The 8,972-nt window shown below is 33.9% G+C and overlaps 1 pseudogene; it reads right to left on the bottom strand.

The window, feature by feature from the left end:
- The window catches only part of LOC107675116 (WD repeat, SAM and U-box domain-containing protein 1-like), an 18,463-nt pseudogene extending 9,698 nt beyond the window's left edge, over positions 1-8,765 (bottom strand).
- Between the last annotated feature and the right edge of the window lie 207 nt (positions 8,766-8,972).

The following is an 8,972-nucleotide window of genomic DNA, read 5'->3' as shown; positions in this document are numbered from 1 at the left end:
TTATCAAAACTTCATTTTTGATTAGTAATATGCATTGCTAAGAACTTCATTTGAACAACTTTAAAGGCGATTTTCTCAATATCTTGATTTTTTTTGCACTGTCAGATTCCAGATTTTCAAATAGTTGTATCTCGACCAAATATTGTCCGATCCTAACAAACCATACATCAATGGAAAGCTTATTTATTCGGCTTTCAGATGATGTATAAATCTCAATTAAAAAAAATTGACACTTATTACTGGTTTTGTGGTCCATGGTCACATTTATCAATTATCACTTATCAATTATAAAATAATAAAATATTTTAATAATACAAATTAAGGTCAACAACTCACTCATAAAGATTAAGCCTAATTACATAAATGTTCCAGGTTTAATACAAGTTAAATTGAGGAATGGAATTATTTTTCTGTGATAATCAACATCATAACAATACAAAATGTGCTGATAAAGCTTCACTTGTGTTGAATCGGGAGCATTCGTTTAAACACTGCATATTGATCTAGTGGTCAGATGGGCAAAGAGCAGTGTCGGTATTCATATGTGGTTTATAGTTCAACAGAAGCACACTCTCATAAAAAAAGGTACAAAAGCTGTCACTGGGGCGGTACCTTTTCAAAAGGCACACCTTTGTACCAAAAGAGTCCATAATGGTACCTCAAAGGTACATATTAGTACCTAAAGTGTACTTATTAGTACCTTAAAGGTACAAAAGTGTACCTTTTGAAAAGGTACCACCCCAGTGACAACTTTTGTACCTTTGTTTTCTGAGAGTGCAGATGGACTTTGTGTACTCACATGCTTCAGCATTTCCATCTCCAATTCTCCAGATATTCACCGTCTTATCCATAGAGCCAGATGCAAACATCAACATGCAGGGAGAGAACACACATGCAGTCAGATATCTACAGCAGAGAGACAGAGCAATATAACAGAAAAGTTCAGGTACACCCTGCAATTTAGATATACGTGTGAACCCACTATAATTCACTCCAAAAATTGTGATGATTAAATAGCAATATTTGGCACCCCGTTGCTTTAAACAGTAAGTATGGATGGCCAGAGTTTACCGTTTAGTGATCACTGCTGCATGTTTGACAAAAGAGAACAAATTTAATGAAATAAAATTTAATAAATTCAACACAACAGAGGAACTGCATTAGTCTAAAGCAAGTTTTGTGACAAAACAAATTAGTATAATATGATTAATCTTGACTAGTAATGGCTCTTTATTTCACTTATTGTGAAGAATACAAAATTTTTAACATTTTATATTACATTATATATATTATATTATACATATATTTAATTAATTTTCAATACACTTTCTTTTCAGTGCTCCACCATATTCTATAAAAAAAATAAATACAAATAAATTAAATTTACTTTCTGCACATTACAGCATTAGAATAAGTGGTTTTCTTTATGAATGAGTCACGGAACCACTGATTCGTTTCAAAACACTGATTCATCCAGGAATGAAGCTTCTATGAGAGTCACTGAATCATTCACACAGGATTTGTTCAAAAACACTGATTCATTCGTGACCATATATATGTGCGAATGACAGAATCATTCACGCAAATGATTAATCCCAAGAATGAAACAAGCGTCCGTCTATGAGAGTCACTGAATCTTGCATGCAAGCGATTCATTCAAAAACACTGATTCATTCAGGAACAAAACAAGCAACTGTTTATATGACTGAATCATAAAATTATTCACGCAAACGACTCATTCAAAAGTGCAGATTCATTCAAGAACGAAACAAGCTACTTTTTATGAGAGTCGTTGAATCATTCCTGCAAACGATTCATTCAAAAACACTGGAACGAAAGAAGTTGCTGTCTATATGAATGAGTCACTGAATAGTTCACTCAAACAATTTGTTCAAAAACACAAATGTATTCAAGAATGAATCAAAAGACTGTCTATGTGAGTCACTGAATCATTCCTTCAGCCAGATCGTTTAAAAATCGTTCACTGATTTGTTCTTTCAGTAACACCTACTGTGTCTAGCTTAGATGGTCAACAAGCTGTTTCTTTTCACTAGTTAATTTCAGTGATAATGTGGTGTGACAGATGGATTTTTAGAAGTATAAATATTGCGTCTCTAAATTAATATGAACTCAAAGCAAAACTGAATGCATATAGAAGAACGGAAATGTTTTAATTCTGCTGTGGCTTCGTTTGGAGCTATTATGGAACTATAGAGGAATTGAATTGGAATAGAAAAGGTATTCTCATTTCAGTTTCGAATGGAACGGAACTCTGTTTCAGAATTCTGTATTAATCTGCAGTGTGAAGGTGGTCAGTTGAGACTCTGGATTGATTCATACGGAGAGATTCAGAGACTCGCCTGTCATGCTGCGTCAGAGTGTGTAGAAGTTCTCCATGATTCTGTTCACACACACAGACAGAGTTTCATCATGTGTTTGGAGCATTAGGCTGCAGGTGACAGAGCATCTTAACCACATACTCTGATTAATCAGTTATTAAACATACAGGCGGACAGCCAGAGAGAGGGACATCAGACAGGTTTATGATGTGTTTTATAAACCTGTCTGCACATACACTACCGTTCAAAAATTTGGGATCAGAACGATTTTTAATGTTTTTTAAAGGAGTTTCTTAAGCTCATCAAGGCTGCATTTATTTGATCAAAAAAACAGCAATCTTGCAAAATGTTATTACAATATAAAATAATGGTTTCTATTTTAATATCCTTTAAAATATAATTTATTTCTGTGATGCAAAGCTGAATTTCCATCAGCCATTACTCCAGTATAAAGTGTCACATGATCCTTCAGAAATCATTCTAATATGCTGATTTATTATTAGAATTATCAATGTTGGTGATAAAAAATGAATTTTTTTTTGGAAACTGCAATACTTTTTCAGAATTATTTGATGAATAAAAAGTTAAAAAGAACAGCATTTATTCAAAATATAAATCTTTTCTAACAATATAAATCTTTGCTATCACTTCTTATCAATTTAACACATCCTTGCTGAATAAAAGTTGTAATTTCTTTCAAAAAAGAAAGAATAAAAATGTACTGACCCCAAACTTTTGAACGGTAGTGTATATTGTTAGAAAAGATTTCTATTTTAAATAAATGCTCTTTTTTTTAAACTTTTTATTCATCAAAGAATCCTGAAAAAAGTATCACAGCTTCCAAAAACAATTTTAAGCAGCAGTTTCAGCACTGATAATAAATCAGCATATCAGAATGATTTCTGAAGATCATGTGACACTGAAGACTGGAGCAATGATGCTGAAAATTCAGCTTTGATCACAGAAATAAATTAGATTTGAATGTATATTAAAATAAAAAAACGTTATTTTAGACCGTAATAATATTTCACAATATTACATTTTTTCCTGTATTTTTGATAAAATAAATGCAGCCTTGATGAGCAGAAGAAACTCCTGTAAAAAACATTATAAACCGTTCTGATCCCAAACTTTTGAACGGTAATGTCATCTATAAAGACATCAGTCAGCCCATACAGTTGATACTGAATGATTTAAATACAAATCTTAATTGCATTTTGGCAAAGCATAAATGTTGGATCTCTAAATCCCATGGTTTTTGAATAATTAATCATAAATAATCTTCCATTAATCATAACTCTTCCATTAATCAAACTCTGGTTTCTTTCCCAAACCTTTGCTGGGAAATTATGCACATATATCAAGGCTTTGGTGGTTAATGAATATGCATGATTGTTAATTTAAAATGCTCTATACCCGGGGTTAATAAAGGAAGTCCAAGAACTGTCCAAGTCACATTTCTTCTTCTGTGTCATTAATAGATGCATTTTGTGGTTTGTAAACCATATTTTTGATGCAATAACCTCAAAAAATCGAAATAAAGGTGTCAATCACTTACTGCATCATATTCGGTCACTATTTTATCGACAGACCTGCAAATAGAGCAAAATAAAATCCATGTTTATATCTTGTTGTGTTTTTTTGTCACTAGCATCTGAGCCCAGACAGATTGTTGTTCTTTAAAACTGTTCAAATCCAGCAGGTTATGGATTTTGTTTGAATGTACTGCTGTACTGTGAGATCAGAATCTGACACCACAGATCCACCTGCTGGTAAAACTGCGTAAAATAAAATATGCAAAATAAAATATACTGTGTAAAAAAAAAAAAAAAAAGTAAAATAGAAATATTAGATTAAAAAATCTTAAACTTAAAAAAATAGAAATTAGAAATTAAATTAAAATAAGTTTATGTTGACGTACTAAAATAAATAAAAATAAAGCTAAATAGAAATATATAAATTAAAAAACAAATAAAAATGACAAAAGCATTCATTATTCATTCTATTCCGTAAAGTAAGCCAGTAAGCTAGTAGCAGCAATGATGTGACGAGTGGGCGGGGCTTACCCAGAGACGAGCAGCTGTCCATCAAATGAGAACGCACAGCAGAGGACAGGAGCAGACTGAGCAGAGAGAGAGTATAGAGCAGCGACATCTCATAACCTGTGCATAAACACACATGCACTGAAGCATTGTGGGAAAACATATCTCTTCATGCTGAAGCAAGTGAAATGCTGTTTAGTAAATCATAAGCTCTGTTCTAAAACCTAGTGAGCTGCCTAACTAGACAGCATTTTAAGGTATCATAGGTGCAGTGCAAAGGCTGTGCTTTTCTTCAAGGCAGCATTTTCTTTCATGTAATAGTCAATCCTATAATGCATTGTGACAAAATAGATCCGGTGTGCAAAAAAACAAAGTGAGAAAAATGTTGATTACAAGTCATGCAATTCCAGTTGAAAATACATTAAATTAATTAAAAACTATTTCAAAGTGGAGTATTTTAACAACTTTTTAATATTTTAAAACAATTAAAACATGTAAATACAATGCAGAAGATGTGTGTTTATTATATATAAAAATAGCTATAATAAATTTTGACAAGCAAAATATTTTTTTTAATTTTATTATATTGATTTATTATTATTTTAATATTTATATCTTTGTATTTTTTGTTATTGTTATGCTGTAGTGTATAGAGTATACAAATTTAAATTGCTAAACTCTAACACTAAACACTTGTTGTAATAACACATATTTTCAGTTCTGGGCTGGCACCTATTTTTAAGCTTATTATTAATTATTGTTTTTTTTTAAGCTTTATTATTAGTTTTTTTTATGTTTTTTTTTCATTTAGGTAAAGTTTTAGTCATTTTGTTGTGTGTTTTTGTCATTTTTATAAACTTATTTTTATATTAAATATATTTATATACTGTTTTATTTTAGTTTCAGTTTGAATTATTTTAGTACATCTAGTAAACACTGAGACCACAGGTGCTATATATGTTGCCATGGACACATACACTTGGTTAAACCATTTACTTGAGTTCAGAATTCACTTTAGATCAACTAAATGAAATCAATCACCCAGACAGGCAATATAAAGAACTCTAAAACACAAGCGAGCTGAAATCACTGATAACTTCAGTCAGAAAATGAACATCATGCATATTCTGCCTCCACACACACACACACAGACCAATTTCCTGCGAGACAGTGAGACAATATCCCAGCAACCCGTGATTGACTGCTGCTTATCTGCATGTGTGCATAAAACAAAAGTGTGTATGAAGATCCCCAGCAGGCAGTGGATGCTCATGGCAGTCAGACGCGACCGTTGCCACAGCGAAAGACAGACAAAGCCCACACTGACGCCTGCTGCTGAGGATTATGAATTAAATAGTCTTGATTTACTAGTGGGTGTTCACAAAAACTATTAGAGCTAAAACAATATATATATATATATATATATATATATACTGTATATATATACTGTATATATATATATTTAATATGCACACATACACTCCATTAATGTTTCTTGTCTGGTCACATTCAATTATGAATTACACAAAAAGTTAATAGTCTATACACTGAAGAAAATGTTTCATTCATCCAATTAAAAAAATTTAGGGTAATGATTCACATCTATATTTCTTAACTTGAGCCAAGTTAAAACTAAGGGCAAGTTATTTATTTTTCATTGGCTCAAGTTAAAAAATATAGATGTGAATCATTACCCTAAATTTTTTTAATTGGATGAATGAAACATTTTTTTAGTGTATTTTTCAATTCAAAATGTAGCAATTTGACAGAAAAAAAGTTGGATATTAAAAATGGATATTACTGTGGGTCATATAACATTTCTATTATGAAACATTTGTCAAATATTAAATATTTAGCTATTTGCATCTTACCTCACACTCTTTTACCATTACAACCGAAGCGTCTGTTTGTAAACTGACCGGTGTAAAAACGGAATAATCACTTAGTTTCGACAGGCAGTAAGATCTCTGGCATATTCGACTCATGTGCATGAAGTCGTATGCAGTCTAAATGGTCAAATGACATACCAAATTTGGAAACGATTCAGTCTGAACTGTGACTTTGACTATTTTTCCACAATGACAGGTACTATTTTCTATGGAAGCTTGTTTCCGGGATAAAAAAAGAAATAAATGAATGAGTGAGGTGGGTCTGGAGGCGACTGCGGGTAGCGCGGGGTCAGTGACGGTTGAGGAGTCCATTAGAGTTACTTCCATGATATCAGAGGAGCAATGGAAATCATCAGAATGGAGCCTGCTGGTGAAACACGACAGATACAGAGGGAATTATGTGGATGGCCAAACTCCTCTGATGAAACAGCGAGCTGGTAGAGCTAAACAAAGGACGTCTAAGCCTATAATTGGTACAGGGGCACGAGGGAATATAAGTGTGGTGCGAACAAAGCTGTTAAGTGTGTTTGCTACCAAATTCTCTCCAGATCTTAATGCTGAAACATTGTCCAACTATCTTAAAGAAAAGCTTGGGCGTGATGTGAATTGCCAACGCATTGACACTACGTACGAACAATAGATACAGTTCATTTAAAGTGAGTGCTGAGTGCAATAATGTGGCGGAGATGTACAGTCCGGAGCTATGAGCCATGCAAAGTGAGAGCATTGGGGGTCAACACAGCTGCTTGATAATTTAATGCAAAATTGTGATATCTTGTGTTTGCAAGAAACTTTTTTATCTAAACAGGACTTGGGGAAATTGAACTCTTTTAATGACAATTTTCACGGGGCTGGCACATCCACAACTGATCTTACTATGGGTATAGTGAGAGGAAAGATATCAGGAGGAGTGGCTACCCTGTGGCATAAAAAGTTGATAAATATTATTAAGGTTGAAGCTGACTGGTGTTTCGCAGTACGGATAAGTTGTTCTAATAAAGAGTTAATTATCCTTAATGTTTATACACCATATGCATGTCAACCAAATGAGGACGATTATTTAAATAGACTTGCTTTTATTAGCTCTTTTATTAATGAAAATAATTGTGCAAGTGTTTTTGTGGTTGGGGATATGAATGCAGATCTTACTGATAAATCTTCAATGTTTGCTAAGCATATGCTGCATTTTAGTGAGGATAACAATCTTATGTTATCTAGTAAAGTGTTGTTACTAATGGATAGCTGTACTTATATAAGTGAAGCCTGGCACTGGACCTCGTGGCTTGATCATTGTATTACAGCTGAGGCTCATGCTACTATACAGTCAATGAAAATTCTATAAGGGGCATCTATATCTGATCATGTACCATTTTTAATGACTGTTGATTTTGAAAGCCTGCCTGAGATGAATTATGAGTGTAAAAGGTCTGGCTTGGTAAAATTAGATTGGTCTAAACGTACAGATGAAGGTGTTAAAACATATCACAGGAAAACAGATCCTCTGTTGAATGAGGTGGTATTACCCAGAGACGCAATCATGTGAATTGTAATGACATTTCTCATGGTACAGCCGTTTGTGCTATGTATGATGATATTGTGGGATCAGTCTATGAGGCTAGTAGACCTTATCTTACGCGCCCTGACAAGAAATATAATAGTAAGCCAGGGTGGAAAAAGTATGTGTCAGCATTTCATAATGAAGCAAAGGAAGCATTTAAGGCATGGGACATAGCTGGTAGGCCCAGACAAGGACCACTTCTGGACCAGAAAAAGTTAACCAATGCTAAATATAAATATACAGTTCATTATATCTGTAAACGTGAACAAGTGATGAGAGTGGATTCAATGGTGGAAAATCTGCTTTGCAATAGTTTGAATGATTTCTGGAAGGATGCAAGATAATTAAATAGGAGCAATGTGACAATACCGTACTCTATAGAGGGTGTTTCTGAAGCTGAGCTGTGGAGACAACATTATTCTGCTCTGTTTAATGAGTGAGCGTTAAACAAATGAGGTACATCAAGCAATAATACAGCTCAAAGATAGGAAAACTGGCGGTTTAGATCAAATTACAGCTGAACATTGAAAATTTGCGAGCCCTAGGCTTGCAGTTCTTCTCGCAATTTGCTTCACTGGTTTTATGATACATGGGCTGTATATATACCTGTATATTTTCTTGGTCATAGAAAAATGTGAGACTTTCTGAGACTTTCCCACATTGCAGCAGGTAAATCCCATCCGTCCCCAGCAGAGCGAGTAATAATAATCATCTACAGCAGAAGAGAGATAATATTGACTGTGTTACCGATGCTCATCTGAGGGCAGAAGTGGCAGCAGTTGACTCCCAGATCACCAGCTTCTCTTTGCGTGTGTAAAGGCCTTATGCTCAGCGTCCACAGATGAAGCTCTCCCTGACTGGAGCCTGTGATGAACATCTGTCCACATGGCCCGGGGAGAAACAGCAGGCCAGTATAGGCCAGGACGCTTGAGCACATCTACAGGTGAGACGCTTCAGGTTACACACATCAAACAGAACGACTCAAGCAAACGATCCCTAATCAAACATTTGATGGACCGCTCTATGTTTTGCATTCATGAAAAGATCATTATAGCTCCTAAGAATTGTAGAGAGTCTAGGTGTTAAATAAAATAAAAGACATAATTTCCCTTTTTTTAGTTTAACTTCAAATAAAATAAATAAA

The sequence above is a fragment of the Sinocyclocheilus anshuiensis genome, unplaced genomic scaffold (assembly GCF_001515605.1).
Source record: "Sinocyclocheilus anshuiensis isolate Anshui unplaced genomic scaffold, SAMN03320099.WGS_v1.1 scaffold1005, whole genome shotgun sequence".
In the NCBI taxonomy this organism is placed as follows: Eukaryota; Metazoa; Chordata; class Actinopteri; order Cypriniformes; family Cyprinidae; genus Sinocyclocheilus; species Sinocyclocheilus anshuiensis.
This window is presented reverse-complemented; position numbering and strand designations above follow the sequence as displayed.